We start from the raw sequence: 19849 nt of genomic DNA on the forward strand, positions 1-19849 counted from the left end.
TGGCACCTCAGCAAAAGCTTTCTGCGACTCATTGGGACTGACTCAATCGTTCAAGTTCCCTACCCGGATCTCAACCAATGGTACTCCATCTCTTCTGGATCTGATTATGACAAATTTCCCTGACAATATCTGCTGCTCTCCTCCTCTCCAATCGGTTCTTCTGACCACGTCCTTGTCAAAGTGGACATCTCTCTGGCTGTTATCAGAGAACCACCTCACCGCCGTCGAGTTTGGCATTTCACTCAGGCCGACTGACAGGGTCTCCAAGCAGCCATCAAACTTATAGACTGGTCTCCTATCACAACTTTCTCCAACATCAACTCATCGTGGGAATTCTTTCAAAGAAACTTGCTCTACCTCATGAACAGATTTATCCCCTCTCGTCTTCAGTTGTCCTACCCTTCCTCCCGCCCTTGGTTCACTGAAGCTCGTGGCGAGGCAGTTGTCCTGAAACAACTTGCCTTTGCCTCATGGAAAGCAAACCAAACTGAGGGCAATCTCAATTCCTTCCATAAAGCTCGGAACACGTGTGTATCTACCCTCAGGAGAGCCAGAAAACAACATCCTTCTCATCTCAAGTCGGAACTGTCAAACCTCTCTCCCTCCTCAAAATCCTGGTGGTGTCTAATCAAATCTATTTCTGGTGTATGTTCCCCCATCCATCCCCTCCCTTACCGCAAATGGCCGCACGGCTGATACCGCACGTGAAAAAGCTGAATGCTTAAACTCGGTGTTTGCAGCTAAATCTTGTGTCCAAAACCCATTACTTTCTCCACCCACCTTACCCCGTCGCACCCAACTGTCCCTGGACTCTGTGTCCTTTTCTCCTGACAAGGTGGAGAGCTTGCTGTCAAACCTCGACTCAGATTCTGCAACCGGTCCAGACGGCATCAGCCCACGTGTCCTCAAAGCCTGCTCTTCTGCTCTTGCTCACCCTCTCTCTGTTCTATTCACCCTCTCATTTGCTCAAGGTCATCTGCCATCTGCTTGGAAATCAGCAAATATTACTGCCCTGCATAAAAATGTGCAAAAACAGATCCCTGCAACTACAGACCAATCAGCCTTCTCCCATTCATCAGCAAGGTTATGGAATCCATCATCGCTTCTGACATTAAATCCTTCCTCTTCTCCAATGACTTGATTTCTGATCATCAATTTGGTTTCAGACCAGGTCACTCGATCTTGGATATGCAGCTTCTGTTCTCCCAACAATGGATGGAGGTCCTCAATGCCAGACAGGAAATCCGCCTGTATCCCTGGACATATCACATGCTTTTGACACAGTCTGGCACCCTGCCCTGCTCAGCAAACTTGCTTCCGATGGTATCCAAGGCCATCTCCACTCATGGCTCGCAGACTTCCTCTCCTGTCACAGTCACCGTGTGGCCCAAAATGGAGTTCTTTCATCCCCCCTTCCTGTCCAGGCTGGAGTTCCTCAAGGTAGCGTTCTGGGCACTGTTCTTTTTCTGGTTTTCATAAATGATCTCTCCCATTCTCTGGAAAATCCTCTATATCTCTTTTCTGATGATGCCACCCTCTGCCGTACCATCGCTCATCCCTCAAACTGGCAAGCAGCAGCTTCTTCGCTCACTGCAGATCTGGATAAAATCACAAACTGGTCCAACACGTGGAACATGTCTTTCAATCCAGACAAATCTCACACTCTCACTATGTCTCTTCGAAAGGACCGTTTAGAAAAACCACCCATCCACTTTCTCAACAATCCTCTGGAAGAAGTCCTTTCTTTCAAACTTCTGGGTCTCACGAGCTACCATCACCTTTCCTGGGAAATCGTATTTCATACCTGGCCTCCAAAGCCAGTCGCCGACTGGGAATCATACGTCATGCAAAGTCCTTCCTCGGCCCACCTGAGATCCTGACTACTTAAAAAGCTTTCATCCGCATCCTGATGGAGCACTGCTCTCCCCTCTGGGCTGGTGCTCCTGTCTCCCACCTTTCTCAGCTTCACGCTGTCTAAACCAAGGCATTTTGGATCATCGGCATCTCCCGCAATGAGGCTGAGTCTTTGGGCCTCTCACTCAATCACCGCAGGTTGGTCGGTGGTCTTTCTGTCTTCTACCGTCTCCTCTCCAGCCTCGCCCCCCCCCTGCTCTCTCTGCAATTTGTCCCCACATTTCCGCAGGGTGCTCAAGGTCCGCCAACAACCCCCTTCTGGTAAAACTACCAATATCACGAATCACTGCTCACCTTCACTCTTTCATTCCTCTTTTTCCCCACCTTTGGAATAAACTCCCTCACTCTATTCATTCCCATTCTTCCCTCCAGGCCTTCAAAACAGCTGTTCACCACCACCTCTTATCATCCCCTATCCAAATCCTCGATCCTTTCTACCCCCGATAATCCACCCAAGTCCACCTCCTTGAAATTCCCTGCTTTCCTTCCTGAAAGTCCCTGTCATGTCCATCTTCTATTCCCCATGTTCCCCGTCCCATCCCTCTCCCTTCCACAGATCTCCTAATGTCTCTGTTCCCTACTGTTTTATCCTTCCCACTCTCTTGTATCATACCCCCCTTGATGTGTGTTGTGTGTTCGCTCTCACACGAGCCTCAACAAGGTATACAAAAAAAAATGCAATACCCTCTCCTAATCTGGGTCATAACCCAATGTGCATGAGGCAAAAATATGTATACGGCTTATGTCTATATATCCGTAATACATCATGGCATGCGTACGGCTTATGTGCATACTGTATATACATAATACATGGATCCACCTGGGATCATTCCAATTTCACTTGGCCAACGACTAACACCCAGGCCTAAGGCCTACGGCCTGATACCTGCCGATCTGTGCTGATCTGTGCTGCTGTCCAGCCAATGGGTGTAAAGCAGTGGGGTGGAGTCAGGGCAGCTGAACACTGACCAATGTTTCATATGATATTGTCTAAATTCAAAAAGGCATAACTGTATGAAAGATTGATGAAACACCTTGAAACTCGAACTTGTTCTGTAACTTATCATGAAGTCATGTATCAAGTTTCAGTTGAATATTTTTAAGGACATGAAGAAAAAAAGTATGAAAACCCATCGGTGGGATAGATGGAGAGCAAACCTACAGTCCACCCTGATGAAACCGGTAGAGGACCAATAATATGCATTCTTAAGTGAAAACGACTGATTTATTGTTGATAAATAAGCACTCAAAAATATCTCTCACTGTCGGTGGACTGAAATTGAAGCTGAGTTTTCACGGTCGGTGGACAGCTCCTTGTGCATATCTGTTGTCTGTGAATTGCCCCACAATGCAGTACTACATTTATAGTCTGACGGTGCAGAGGCCCTCTGAGTCCTTTGCTGTTAAATTGCAAGATAACGCCATAAATATTGTGGATTCCCATGATGTGAAACCTCAAGACTACATTCTTTACCGATTCCCAGATCAATTTTCTGTTTGTACTCCTTTCTGAGTGCCTTGGAATTAGCAGTGTCCCCCTGTAGTATAGACTACTGCTCATGTTCCAGCTAATTGTATATCCAAAAGGACCTCTCTCGAGCATGTCTTTTCTCCACCCTGGGTTACTTACTCTGCAATGACAACTGGAACCAAACAAATAGAAGGCAACCGTGAGGGTGAGGGTGATACTGATACTGGTGATACTGGTACAGGGGAAGTGGAGGAGTATTGTGGTCGAGGCAGGGAAGAAGCTTGGTACCAATGGACCTCATCTCTCATCAAGGGAAGAGAAGGGGAAGAAGAATATTTCTCGAAGCAATAGAAAAATCTCAAAGTATATGAAGGAGTGCACAAACAACAGCAGAAACAACTACTATGTGTTATAAAAATCCCTTTTTGTGTATTTCAGTTTCTTTTACATCCGCATTGAGATTCACAGATACACATTCAATGTATTTGTGAACGACAACATGCTGTCTTTTGATTAAACGTATGAGCGAAGCAATGGGAGGCATGCCTCAAAATATTGATTTGAAAGAAAAATCTGTTCAACATTATACATACGTGGGATTAAATGGTATCGACTCATCTGTCACTTCAAGTGGTTGAGACATTGTTGCAATGTTACGACAAGGCAGATGAAGGTGAGGTCTATTCCTGAAATGTTCAGAAAAATTTACAATTTTAATTCAAGTTGCATGTTTTCAATTGACTTGACGTGACAATCCACTTAAAACAGCTCAGTTTATTAATTTTATTATATCAACAGAAACCTCTCAGGCTTCAACAAAACAACAAACCTCAAACTAGAATGAGCAATAAGATTGCATACCCTTGCCCAGGCTTCTTTTTTTGTGGTTGTGTCGACGTACTCTCATTCGAGTTGTACATACTTTATAGACGTACCCTCATTCGAGTTGTACATACTTTATAGACGTACTCTCATTCGAGTTGTACATAGTTTATAGACGTACTCGCATTCGAGTTGTACATACTTTATAGATGTACTCGCATTCTAATTGTACATACTTTATAGATGTACTCACATTCTAATTGTACATACTTTATAGATATACTCGCATTGTAATTGTACATACTTTAGAGACATACTCTCATTCTAATTGTACATACTTTATAGACGTACTCTCATTCGAGTTGTACATACTTTATAGATGTACTCACATTCTAATTGTACATATTTTATAGACGTACTCTCATTCTAGTTGTACATACTTTATACACGTACTCGCATTCGAGTTGTACATACTTTATAGATGTACTCGCATTCTAATTGTACATACTTTATAGACGTAGTCACATTCTAATTGTACGTATTTTATAGACATACATTCTAATTGTACATATTTTATAGACATACTCACATTCTAATTGTACATACTTCATCGATGTACTCATATTCTCATTGTACATAATTTACGCATACTCGCATTCTAATTGTACATACTTTATAGACATACTCGCATTCTAATTGTACATATTGTTGTAGATTTCCGTCCGCCGGCGTGCGAACGACCGCGTTTAACCAATCGCGGCCGCCTCGTCCACCGAACGGACAATCGAGTCGCGGCTTTCCGGATCAACGCCGAAAATCAGCCACGGGTGTGTTTTGGGTGCACACCACAGCCTAGTCAACACTCTACCCACGCGACAGGGTCAATTGTCGATATACCTAATTAATCGCGCGGGCAGACTCCCGAGAGACTGTACCTCAACGGGCCGCTTGGAAGCGGCCCGTTTCGTTTTGGGATCACCGAGTGGGGTATTACCGTGCAGCCCCGTTGGACCCGATCACTTTTATCGGCTATTTAAAAACCAACTATATTCCGAATGCAGAACGGCAGCTCAATTAAGGGAAGAGGATGCAACGAATGGGTTAACATTTAAACAAGCACATTTATTTACAAAACACACCTAAACAGTGATGCAGTCATGCAGGTATGCAATTATGCAAGGCCGAACACGCGCGCAAGTATACAACCAACAAAAACAATGCAAAAGAGCTACTACCGTCTATCTATTATGTACACACTTATACAGTTCTACTTACGGACATTGCGCCACAACGTTCATTCAAAAGAAACAAAGAAAAACCCCAGGAAAGACTAGGGGTAGACTGGATCTCTTGGGTCTTTATTTCACGGAGCTGTGATGACCGCAGAAGCTCCGCGAGGCCGGGCTGGTTACCTTCACATTCGAGGTGCCTCGCTGGGGCGACCCGTGACGTCCCATCCCCACGGCGGCTGTCGTGACCGCTGTCCGACCCAGGCCCGTCTGACGGCCCGGCGATTCAGGCCCAGCCGGCAACGCCTCAGAGGAACGAACGGGTCTTTTGCTCTTTCAGAGTTGATGCTCTCTTTAAGAGCCCGTCCGTCCCTCAGCGCTGCTCGGACTGTCCCGAAGCCCGATCACCTCGGACCGTTCGAGGCTGGCTGGCGACCTCTCTCCGATTCTCCCCACATCCCGCACACGAACGCGCAGTTCTGCGCGGCACGGCAGGCTTGGCCGCGCTCTCCGCTCCCGTCTCCTCGGCGAACCCAGACCTTCACTGCCCTCCACTGGACTCGAACATTGGTCTTCACACCACAGCAAACCCCGACCGACTGCCAACTGCGAGCTTGGCGCTTTGCATGCCTTTTTATATGGTTCGTGAGGCGAGGTTTGATCTTCGCTCTTTCCCCTCTGACCCCCACTGGCTCGGCCCCTCTTGATCTCATGATCCGAATTCCGAGGCGAAGCTTGGAGCGAGCGGACGTGGTAGAGATCATCGACGCTGAAGGGAGAGCGGACGTGGTAGAAATCACCGTCGCCGGCAACAAGGAAACCCCCGCGTTTGTTTGCAGCGATCTTGCCATGGCCGGCACAAAGATGGTGGCGCCCGTGGAGTTGACGGTGAAGCGATGTTTCGTTGTTGGGTATTGGGGGAGATGCGGTTTAGGAGATGGTGGTTGGCGTTGTGGAGAAGGTGGTTGTGGTTGGCGTCGTGGAGAAGGTGGTTGTGTGAGGGCAGTTGTGGAGGAGGCGGTTGTTGTGGTTGAAATGCGGTTGGTGTTGTGGAGAAGGTGGTTGTGGTTGGCATTGTGGAGAAGGTGGTTGTTTAAGCTTTAGTTCGCTCTGACACCAAATATCATCCTGATGGAATTAAAAATCCCACCCCGATACCGATTGTCATGGTGGGGGAGGGGGGAGGGTCAAAACCCAGCTCTGACACCAGTTGTCCATGACAACTGGTTGGTAAATATCCCGCTCCTGATCAACAGTTGTTGATCAGGGTTCGAATCCCCCTCCTGACACCAGTTGTCCTGTCCACGGGGTTTGCCGCAACCTGGTTGGATAGCCGAACTCCCTTCTCGCTCCCTTGGAGGCTTACAGCCAAGATTCTTGGGAGATTATGGTGCACATGGGATGGGAGGACGGCAAGGACAGAGGCACACGGAAGCACAGCACGGGTTTATTCTTGAACCCACGACAAATAGACAACACAAGCAACTTAAATAAGTACAAGGGTATAATGAAAATAAGTCATATATTTACAATGGTAATAATTCAAAGTGTAAAATAAAAATGGAATGTGACGTGCTAAATTCATATTTGAGGCGCATCCATCCATCCATCCATCCATCCATTGGGACCATACTCTGTGCAGAGCGTTGCTGCTTCCTCAGCAGTCTCCTTGGCTATTGGGCGCAATCATGGAAGGGTCGCCACTCTGACACAGTACACCAGCAAGCTGGCACTCATTTTGCCGACCTCAGAGGCTTGACAGGCAGAGTGAACCCCACCTGGTATTAATTCAACAGCAGGAGGGGATTTGAACTCAGGATCCGAGGATCCCAAGCCTACCACCATTGCATGAAGCAGCACAGATCAGCAGGCCTCAGGCCTTCGCCCTTGGTGTTCGTCCATTGCCCAGTGTAATTTGAATCATCCGAGCTATATAATCATGATGTATTATGTATGCACATAACCAGTTCGCTGCCTTTGCTTCGTATACTTAACCGGGGGTAATTTTATTTTCGGAAGCGATCGAGGCAGTTATCTATACACCGCCCGAGGGGATGTGTCTGAAGAACGTGTTGCATTCTTGGAACAAGATCACCAGAGGGTGGGTACTCTGCCATGGTATTAATAATCATAAAGATAATAACATGACCTCATGTCACCCCACCCCCACCCAGGCTGCTTCAGTATGGAGCGTTTCCTTTTGAAGTCGAAGGGCACACTTGTATGATGCTGCATTGGAGAATGGCATGCTATGGTTAGGGGGAAGTTGTCCACTTTTTAAGTGTTTTCCTGAAGATGTTCCAAGTGAAGGTGGCTCACCCCCACTTTAGCAGGGAAATGGCCTTAAAATGCTTGTTGATGTTGTGTGTTCCAGGTGAAGGTGTTGATCAAGAATGTTTTCAGCTCAGGGTTCATGTGACTAATCTAAACAAGAGCGAGAATTCCTTTGCAATGTATGTTTCCTTATTTCCAACATGACTGCCACACCATGTGATATATGACGATAAAATTACAATGAAAACATTCTACATGAGTAGTCGCTCCTATGGTAAAAAAAAAAAAAATTGTCAATCTGACGAGTGGTTTCAGAAAAAAACCATACTCGCATTCTGGGCGGACAAACAACAAATAAAAAAAATCACTCGTAGAATGACAGTTTGTGAAATGGAACAGCACTTGGTGGAGCGCATACCTCCGCCAGGCTGAAGAGTTTACGTTTTGTATCCCAATGATGGGTCGGAGCTGAATTTGGACCTTAACCAAAATTGAAACGGCTTGTTCTCGTCACCTAACCAACTCATCCACCGAGTTTTGTCATAACTCGTCCACAACTTTTTGATATATCCTATACATAGTTTTTGGCCCCATCTCTAAATGGTGAAGAATCACTTTTAAAATTAAATAACTCTCGTATCAATATCCGGATTCAGATCTTCACCAAAATTTAACTGATTTGTCCTTATCACACCCCCAAACCTGTTTTGGCCGAATCCTGTTTTGGCACCAAGTTTTGGCCGAATCCATCCATGGCCTTTTGAGATATTGTGCGATATATTGCTTTTCCCCCTATTTTTAAATGGCGAAGAATCACTGAAAATTTTCTAGTCTTCGGATTCGGATCTTCACCAAAATTATCTGATGCTGTCTATTGCCTGTCACCTACATACAGAAAAAAATTCAGGAGGATTGCTTGAAAACGAGGTAAAAATCACGTGACAGACAACCAAACAGACAAATGCTACAAAACAATATACTTGGTGAAAAAATTTTTCACCAAGTAACAAACAGGCAAACGGACGCAAATATTGATCAGGGTTCGAATCCCCCTCCTGACACTTGACTTCCGGTTCTGGGTTTGGAGCGTCGACAGGTCTCCTTCAGGACTCTCTGCTGACGATCTCAAAGTTCTGTCCCGTTTTAACTGTTTATTTTCTCACCTACATGTTACTGTGTGTTCCCAGTTCGGTTTTGTTTCAAAAATCGTGCTATTTTGTGAGATTTTGTCGACCTTGTCTTACCGGGTGCTTGAGGCCTACCCTTGAGGCTTGAGGCCTACCAGTTCCCCTCAGTGTACGATCGTGTTTTGTTTTGTCTCCCTATTACCTTCAATTTCTATCTTCCCCACTTTCCTAAAGTCCCCCATCCCTCCCAACTAATCACTATTTCTTATTTTAAATTTAAAAAAACTCTACATTTCTCCTTCCTCGCTCACGACTCTCGATTCTTCTTCTTCTTCTTCTTCTTCTTCTTCTTCTTCTTCTTCTTCTTCTTCTTTTTCTTCTTCTTCTTCATCTCCTCTTCTTCTTCCTCGATTTTTTCTACAACACGTCCATGACCTCATCTGTTGAAAACTCTCTCAAACATTCATAATAATAACAAAAACGATCTCTTATAATGCTTCATCGTCCTCTTTCACACATGTGGTACTCATTACTGTATCATAATGCACTCCTCTTCTGCTGTTTCAACAGACTCCTTTCAACTCGACCTTTCCCTCATACCTTGCCTGAAAAATCTAACTGTTACAGCGTTTCTTCTCTCCATTCTCTTCATTCGCCTTTATTGCATCCACCAAGAAACGTCTTGAATCGCATCTCTGACCGAAGAATTTGAAACACCCCAGTTTGCTATGAATGTTCGCTTTCCATCAACCATTCTTTTTTTTCCAACTTCATGCTAACTCAACCCTCTCACCCCTCACTCTCAAAGCAACCATCCCACACTTCTCCCTCCAAGCCTCCCTATCACCTCTCTCAAACCCCCCTCACCTTTCTCCCACCCTTCTTCCCCCTCACTCATCCTTCTCAAAGTTGCCCCCCCTTCTCATCCACAAAGCTGCTTCCTTCCACTGCCCCTCTCACCTCCATCTCTTCATTCCGCCTCCTCAAATCCTCAACTGCCTTCTTCCCCCCTCTCTTGTCCCCCCTCTCCCCAGCACCACAGAGTCTTTTCTCCTCCTCATCCGGTCCCCTCCCCTAGCTATTCTGCAATCCCCCACACTCTTTCAACAACCCTCCTTACCTCCCCCCCCTCTCCTTGTCCTTTCCCCCCCCTCCCCCCCACCCCCTGTACCGAAAGCCTCCTCCCCTCCTTCTTCATTAAAAGTGTGGACCTCAAATATCCGCGGCCTTCGCTCAAACCTTTCAGATCTTTCCATACAGGTTGCCACTGACAAACCAGACATAATCTGCCAAACAGAAACTTTCCTCCCCCAAGATGTCTCTGACTCCCAAGTATCTCTCCCTGGTAACTCCCTTCTCCGGTATGACAGACCTGAGCCTCGTCCTGGTGGAGGAGTTGCTCTCTTCAACAAAGACTCTATTCCTCACTCTCCATGCAATGCCCTCACTCCCCTACACCCCAGGAATACCTCTACCTACGACTTCCCCTCCACGCCAACCTCATGTATATATATATATATATGTTTTCTGTACCATCCACCAAACAGTGATGACTCCATCTACACCTCACTCTCCGAAAACATGAACCAACTTCTATCTTCTCATCCAAACTCTCTCTTCCTCATATGTGGTGACTTCAATTGTCATTATGCCAGTTGGCTAGGTGTGGGTACCTCTCTCACCTGTCATGGCACCTCAGCAAAAGCTTTCTGCGACTCATTGGGACTGACTCAATCGTTCAAGTTCCCTACCCGGATCTCAACCAATGGTACTCCATCTCTTCTGGATCTGATTATGACAAATTTCCCTGACAATATCTGCTGCTCTCCTCCTCTCCAATCGGTTCTTCTGACCACGTCCTTGTCAAAGTGGACATCTCTCTGGCTGTTATCAGAGAACCACCTCACCGCCGTCGAGTTTGGCATTTCACTCAGGCCGACTGACAGGGTCTCCAAGCAGCCATCAAACTTATAGACTGGTCTCCTATCACAACTTTCTCCAACATCAACTCATCGTGGGAATTCTTTCAAAGAAACTTGCTCTACCTCATGAACAGATTTATCCCCTCTCGTCTTTCAGTTGTCCTACCCTTCCTCCCGCCCTTGGTTCACTGAAGCTCGTGGCGAGGCAGTTGTCCTGAAACAACTTGCCTTTGCCTCATGGAAAGCAAACCAAACTGAGGGCAATCTCAATTCCTTCCATAAAGCTCGGAACACGTGTGTATCTACCCTCAGGAGAGCCAGAAAACAACATCCTTCTCATCTCAAGTCGGAACTGTCAAACCTCTCTCCCTCCTCAAAATCCTGGTGGTGTCTAATCAAATCTATTTCTGGTGTATGTTCCCCCATCCATCCCCTCCCTTACCGCAAATGGCCGCACGGCTGATACCGCACGTGAAAAAGCTGAATGCTTAAACTCGGTGTTTGCAGCTAAATCTTGTGTCCAAAACCCATTACTTTCTCCACCCACCTTACCCCGTCGCACCCAACTGTCCCTGGACTCTGTGTCCTTTTCTCCTGACAAGGTGGAGAGCTTGCTGTCAAACCTCGACTCAGATTCTGCAACCGGTCCAGACGGCATCAGCCCACGTGTCCTCAAAGCCTGCTCTTCTGCTCTTGCTCACCCTCTCTCTGTTCTATTCACCCTCTCATTTGCTCAAGGTCATCTGCCATCTGCTTGGAAATCAGCAAATATTACTGCCCTGCATAAAAATGTGCAAAAACAGATCCCTGCAACTACAGACCAATCAGCCTTCTCCCATTCATCAGCAAGGTTATGGAATCCATCATCGCTTCTGACATTAAATCCTTCCTCTTCTCCAATGACTTGATTTCTGATCATCAATTTGGTTTCAGACCAGGTCACTCGATCTTGGATATGCAGCTTCTGTTCTCCCAACAATGGATGGAGGTCCTCAATGCCAGACAGGAAATCCGCCTGTATCCCTGGACATATCACATGCTTTTGACACAGTCTGGCACCCTGCCCTGCTCAGCAAACTTGCTTCCGATGGTATCCAAGGCCATCTCCACTCATGGCTCGCAGACTTCCTCTCCTGTCACAGTCACCGTGTGGCCCAAAATGGAGTTCTTTCATCCCCCCTTCCTGTCCAGGCTGGAGTTCCTCAAGGTAGCGTTCTGGGCACTGTTCTTTTCTGGTTTTCATAAATGATCTCTCCCATTCTCTGGAAAATCCTCTATATCTCTTTTCTGATGATGCCACCCTCTGCCGTACCATCGCTCATCCCTCAAACTGGCAAGCAGCAGCTTCTTCGCTCACTGCAGATCTGGATAAAATCACAAACTGGTCCAACACGTGGAACATGTCTTTCAATCCAGACAAATCTCACACTCTCACTATGTCTCTTCGAAAGGACCGTTTAGAAAACCACCCATCCACTTTCTCAACAATCCTCTGGAAGAAGTCCTTTCTTTCAAACTTCTGGGTCTCACGAGCTACCATCACCTTTCCTGGGAAATCGTATTTCATACCTGGCCTCCAAAGCCAGTCGCCGACTGGGAATCATACGTCATGCAAAGTCCTTCCTCGGCCCACCTGAGATCCTGACTACTTAAAAAGCTTTCATCCGCATCCTGATGGAGCACTGCTCTCCCCTCTGGGCTGGTGCTCCTGTCTCCCACCTTTCTCAGCTTCACGCTGTCTAAACCAAGGCATTTTGGATCATCGGCATCTCCCGCAATGAGGCTGAGTCTTTGGGCCTCTCACTCAATCACCGCAGGTTGGTCGGTGGTCTTTCTGTCTTCTACCGTCTCCTCTCCAGCCTCGCCCCCCCCTGCTCTCTCTGCAATTTGTCCCCACATTTCCGCAGGGTGCTCAAGGTCCGCCAACAACCCCCTTCTGGTAAAACTACCAATATCACGAATCACTGCTCACCTTCACTCTTTCATTCCTCTTTTTCCCCACCTTTGGAATAAACTCCCTCACTCTATTCATTCCCATTCTTCCCTCCAGGCCTTCAAAACAGCTGTTCACCACCACCTCTTATCATCCCCTATCCAAATCCTCGATCCTTTCTACCCCCGATAATCCACCCAAGTCCACCTCCTTGAAATTCCCTGCTTTCCTTCCTGAAAGTCCCTGTCATGTCCATCTTCTATTCCCCATGTTCCCCGTCCCATCCCTCTCCCTTCCACAGATCTCCTAATGTCTCTGTTCCCTACTGTTTTATCCTTCCCACTCTCTTGTATCATACCCCTTGATGTGTGTTGTGTGTTCGCTTCTCACACGAGCCTCAACAAGGTATACAAAAAAAAATGCAATACCCTCTCCTAATCTGGGTCATAACCCAATGTGCATGAGGCAAAAATATGTATACGGCTTATGTCTATATATCCGTAATACATCATGGCATGCGTACGGCTTATGTGCATACTGTATATACATAATACATGGATCCACCTGGGATCATTCCAATTTCACTTGGCCAACGACTAACACCCAGGCCTAAGGCCTACGGCCTGATACCTGCCGATCTGTGCTGATCTGTGCTGCTGTCCAGCCAATGGGTGTAAAGCAGTGGGGTGGAGTCAGGGCAGCTGAACACTGACCAATGTTTCATATGATATTGTCTAAATTCAAAAAGGCATAACTGTATGAAAGATTGATGAAACACCTTGAAACTCGAACTTGTTCTGTAACTTATCATGAAGTCATGTATCAAGTTTCAGTTGAATATTTTTAAGGACATGAAGAAAAAAAGTATGAAAACCCATCGGTGGGATAGATGGAGAGCAAACCTACAGTCCACCCTGATGAAACCGGTAGAGGACCAATAATATGCATTCTTAAGTGAAAACGACTGATTTATTGTTGATAAATAAGCACTCAAAAATATCTCTCACTGTCGGTGGACTGAAATTGAAGCTGAGTTTTCACGGTCGGTGGACAGCTCCTTGTGCATATCTGTTGTCTGTGAATTGCCCCACAATGCAGTACTACATTTATAGTCTGACGGTGCAGAGGCCCTCTGAGTCCTTTGCTGTTAAATTGCAAGATAACGCCATAAATATTGTGGATTCCCATGATGTGAAACCTCAAGACTACATTCTTTACCGATTCCCAGATCAATTTTCTGTTTGTACTCCTTTCTGAGTGCCTTGGAATTAGCAGTGTCCCCCTGTAGTATAGACTACTGCTCATGTTCCAGCTAATTGTATATCCAAAAGGACCTCTCTCGAGCATGTCTTTTCTCCACCCTGGGTTACTTACTCTGCAATGACAACTGGAACCAAACAAATAGAAGGCAACCGTGAGGGTGAGGGTGATACTGATACTGGTGATACTGGTACAGGGGGAAGTGGAGGAGTATTGTGGTCGAGGCAGGGAAGAAGCTTGGTACCAATGGACCTCATCTCTCATCAAGGGAAGAGAAGGGGAAGAAGAATATTTCTCGAAGCAATAGAAAAATCTCAAAGTATATGAAGGAGTGCACAAACAACAGCAGAAACAACTACTATGTGTTATAAAAATCCCTTTTTGTGTATTTCAGTTTCTTTTACATCCGCATTGAGATTCACAGATACACATTCAATGTATTTGTGAACGACAACATGCTGTCTTTTGATTAAACGTATGAGCGAAGCAATGGGAGGCATGCCTCAAAATATTGATTTGAAAGAAAAATCTGTTCAACATTATACATACGTGGGATTAAATGGTATCGACTCATCTGTCACTTCAAGTGGTTGAGACATTGTTGCAATGTTACGACAAGGCAGATGAAGGTGAGGTCTATTCCTGAAATGTTCAGAAAAATTTACAATTTTAATTCAAGTTGCATGTTTTCAATTGACTTGACGTGACAATCCACTTAAAACAGCTCAGTTTATTAATTTTATTATATCAACAGAAACCTCTCAGGCTTCAACAAAACAACAAACCTCAAACTAGAATGAGCAATAAGATTGCATACCCTTGCCCAGGCTTCTTTTTTGTGGTTGTGTCGACGTACTCTCATTCGAGTTGTACATACTTTATAGACGTACCCTCATTCGAGTTGTACATACTTTATAGACGTACTCTCATTCGAGTTGTACATAGTTTATAGACGTACTCGCATTCGAGTTGTACATACTTTATAGATGTACTCGCATTCTAATTGTACATACTTTATAGATGTACTCACATTCTAATTGTACATACTTTATAGATATACTCGCATTGTAATTGTACATACTTTAGAGACATACTCTCATTCTAATTGTACATACTTTATAGACGTACTCTCATTCGAGTTGTACATACTTTATAGATGTACTCACATTCTAATTGTACATATTTTATAGACGTACTCTCATTCTAGTTGTACATACTTTATACACGTACTCGCATTCGAGTTGTACATACTTTATAGATGTACTCGCATTCTAATTGTACATACTTTATAGACGTAGTCACATTCTAATTGTACGTATTTTATAGACATACATTCTAATTGTACATATTTTATAGACATACTCACATTCTAATTGTACATACTTCATCGATGTACTCATATTCTCATTGTACATAATTTACGCATACTCGCATTCTAATTGTACATACTTTATAGACATACTCGCATTCTAATTGTACATATTGTTGTAGATTTCCGTCCGCCGGCGTGCGAACGACCGCGTTTAACCAATCGCGGCCGCCTCGTCCACCGAACGGACAATCGAGTCGCGGCTTTCCGGATCAACGCCGAAAATCAGCCACGGGTGTGTTTTGGGTGCACACCACAGCCTAGTCAACACTCTACCCACGCGACAGGGTCAATTGTCGATATACCTAATTAATCGCGCGGGCAGACTCCCGAGAGACTGTACCTCAACGGGGCCGCTTGGAAGCGGCCCGTTTCGTTTTGGGATCACCGAGTGGGGTATTACCGTGCAGCCCCGTTGGACCCGATCACTTTTATCGGCTATTTAAAAACCAACTATATTCCGAATGCAGAACGGCAGCTCAATTAAGGGAAGAGGATGCAACGAATGGGTTAACATTTAAACAAGCACATTTATTTACAAAACACACCTAAACAGTGATGCAGTCATGCAGGTATGCAATTATGCAAGGCCGAACACGCGCGCAAGTATACAACCAACAAAAACAATGCAAAAGAGCTACTACCGTCTATCTATTATGTACACACTTATACAGTTCTACTTACGGACATTGCGCCACAACGTTCATTCAAAAGAAACAAAGAAAAACCCCAGGAAAGACTAGGGGTAGACTGGATCTCTTGGGTCTTTATTTCACGGAGCTGTGATGACCGCAGAAGCTCCGCGAGGCCGGGCTGGTTACCTTCACATTCGAGGTGCCTCGCTGGGGCGACCCGTGACGTCCCATCCCCACGGCGGCTGTCGTGACCGCTGTCCGACCCAGGCCCGTCTGACGGCCCGGCGATTCAGGCCCAGCCGGCAACGCCTCAGAGGAACGAACGGGTCTTTTGCTCTTTCAGAGTTGATGCTCTCTTTAAGAGCCCGTCCGTCCCTCAGCGCTGCTCGGACTGTCCCGAAGCCCGATCACCTCGGACCGTTCGAGGCTGGCTGGCGACCTCTCTCCGATTCTCCCCACATCCCGCACACGAACGCGCAGTTCTGCGCGGCACGGCAGGCTTGGCCGCGCTCTCCGCTCCCGTCTCCTCGGCGAACCCAGACCTTCACTGCCCTCCACTGGACTCGAACATTGGTCTTCACACCACAGCAAACCCCGACCGACTGCCAACTGCGAGCTTGGCGCTTTGCATGCCTTTTTATATGGTTCGTGAGGCGAGGTTTGATCTTCGCTCTTTCCCCTCTGACCCCCACTGGCTCGGCCCCTCTTGATCTCATGATCCGAATTCCGAGGCGAAGCTTGGAGCGAGCGGACGTGGTAGAGATCATCGACGCTGAAGGGAGAGCGGACGTGGTAGAAATCACCGTCGCCGGCAACAAGGAAACCCCTGCGTTTGTTTGCAGCGATCTTGCCATGGCCGGCACAAAGATGGCGGCGCCCGTGGAGTTGACGGTGAAGCGATGTTGTTTCGTTGTTGGGTATTGGGGGAGATGCGGTTTAGGAGATGGTGGTTGGCGTTGTGGAGAAGGTGGTCGTGGTTGGCGTCGTGGAGAAGGTGGTTGTGTGAGGGCAGTTGTGGAGGAGGCGGTTGTTGTGGTTGAAATGCGGTTGGTGTTGTGGAGAAGGTGGTTGTGGTTGGCATTGTGGAGAAGGTGGTTGTTGTGTAGCGGTTGGTCAGAGCGATGTTGGTGTTGGAGGTGGTTGTTGTGAAGCGGTTGGTCCAAAATAATGATAGCAAAAGAATAACGGCTAACTCAAAGATCACAGCCCGGTTACACGAATAAACTCCTTTAAACATCGGTGGGGAAATCGATCTGAACACGGACTTATCGACATAACTCATCTAAGGACCCATATGGTGCTCTGCGAATTTCCACAACGGTAACAATATTTTATAGACCGACTCACATTCTAATTGTACATATTTTATTGACCGACTCACATTCTAATTGTACATATTTTATAGACCTACTCACATTCTAATTGTACATATTTTATAGACCTACTCACATTCTAATTGTACATACTTCATTGATGTACTCAAATTCTCATTGTACATAATTTACGCATACTCACATACTAATTGTACATACTTTATAGATGTACTCACATTCTAATTGTGCATACTCTATAGACGTACTCACTTTCTAATTGTACATACTTTGTAGATGTACTCACATTATAATTGTACATACGTTATAGATGTACTCACATTCTAATTGTACATTCTTTGTAAATGTACTCACATTATCATTTTACATACTTTATTGACGTACTCGCATTCTAATTGTACATTCTTTGTTGATGTACTCACATTATAATTGTACATACTTTGTAGATGTACTCACATTCTAATTGTACATACTTTTATGGACGTAGTCACATAATTCTACATACTTTGTCGATGTACTCACATTATAATTGTACATACTTTATAGATGTACTCACATTCTAATTGTACATACTTTATCGATGTACTCACATCATAATTGTACATAATTTATTGATGTGCAAACATGATTGAAAAAAAAAATAGAACATGTACTGCTGGCTACCACTAGGTGGCGGTTGTGACCTCTGCGAGCACATTTTTGGCAGAGATACAGACAAACGGACACAATTGCAATACCTTTTCCAATGACGAGGGTAACGAGTTCAGGTCAGGTCAGGTATGGGAGCATGTGCCAGAACAGCGCGTCGCTGCGTCCACTTTCCGCCGGTACTCCAGGGGCCTCCGTCTGGCCATCCCCCAGGCAGATGCCAGGCCCATCCCCATCTCCTTGAGATGATGGTCAACCTGTTGCAACCATGAGGCACGTGGTCGGCCCACTGCCCTCCTCCACTCATGAGACTCCCTCGCTGAGAGAATCTGGTGAGCAGGATCAGTGTCAGGAAAACGAGCCACATGTCCATACAGCCGCAACTGACGCTCACGGACTATGCAGGTAACAAATCTCATCCGAGTCTCTCTCAGCAACTGCTCGTTGGACACAAAATCCGACCAGCGATAGCCAAGGATTCTCCGAAGAGACCTGGTACCAAAGGAATTAAGTCTCCGTCTCAGATCCTTGGTCAGAATTCAAGTCTCGCATCCATAGAGCAAGACTGGAAGTACCAAGGACCTGAAGACTCGGACTTTCGTCCTCCCGCACAGGTACCGGCAGCGCCACACCCCATGATCCAGTGAATCCATGACTCCCCAGGCCCGACCCAGACGTCTATTGACCTCTGACTCGCAGCCAGCAGAGACATGAATATCACTGCCAAGGTAAGTGAATCTCTCCACGACCTCAACATCCTCACCACAAACAGACACAGACAGGACAGCAGCATCCAAGATGTCACCGAAAGCCTGGATCTTAGTTTTGACCCAAGACACCCGTAATCCCAACGGCTCCGACACCTCATTCAGCACCTCGAGGGCCCCCAAGAGGATGTCTAAAGTCTCCGCAAAGATGACTACATCATCTGCAAAATCAAAGTGAGAGATCTTGACATACCCAAACGATGCACCGCAACTTGATCTCTCCGACATCCTCCCTAGAATCCAGTCCATACAAGTGCTGAAAAGTGTGGGGGCAAGTACACATCCCTAAACGAACTCCAGTAACAACTGGAAATAAGTCAGAGATGGTACCACCACACTTCACAGCACTCTCAGTACCAGAGTAGAGTTCAGACATCAGATCGATCAGTTTTGGTGGCACCCCACGAAGACAAAGAATCCTCCAGAGGACATCCCGATTCACTGAATCGAACGCTTTACAGAGATCAACATAGGCTGCAAGCAGCCCCTGCCGAAACTCTCGCCTGCGTTCGGTGAGGACACGAAGTGCAAGGATACGGTCAATCGTTGACCTCTTTGGTGTAAAGCCTGACTGCTCTGGATGCTGGTGCTCAAGCAGATGGTGGCGAACCCTATCAAGAATTATCCGAGCAAAGACCTTGCCCGGCACTGAGAGCAGCGTCACCCCTCGGTAGTTGTTGCAGTCTTGGCGATCACCCTTCCCTTTCCAGAGAGGGACAACAAGGCCCCTCTTCCAGTCAGTTGGGATGATGCCTGTGTTCCAGGCAGAGCACAAAACTGCATGCAACGACACGAGTGCAGCATTTCCACCAGCCTTGAGAAGTTCGGCATGGATGCCACAGATCCCTGGAGCTTTGCCCCGTTTCAACTGGTTCACCACAGCCCGTGTTTCCACAAGCGAAGGTGGACCACAGTTGATTCGAGTGTCAGCAACAGGGATTGTAACACCCTTGACGTCCAACTAGACAGCTTGGGGATCAGCCTGGTACAACCGCTCAAAGTAACTGGCCCAGCGGGCCTTCACTTCAGACTCCTCTGTCAAGAGTCTACCACTCTCTGCTCGAACTGCAGTGCTCCGAGGGATGGGCTTGGATGAACGTAATGCGCAAATTCCCCTGTAAGCGGGAAGAGAATCACCTGTCCACAG

This window comes from Eptatretus burgeri, chromosome 7 (genome assembly GCF_056783735.1).
Source record: "Eptatretus burgeri isolate ZD-2024b chromosome 7, Ebu_testis_v1, whole genome shotgun sequence".
Classification (NCBI taxonomy): Eukaryota; Metazoa; Chordata; class Myxini; order Myxiniformes; family Myxinidae; genus Eptatretus; species Eptatretus burgeri.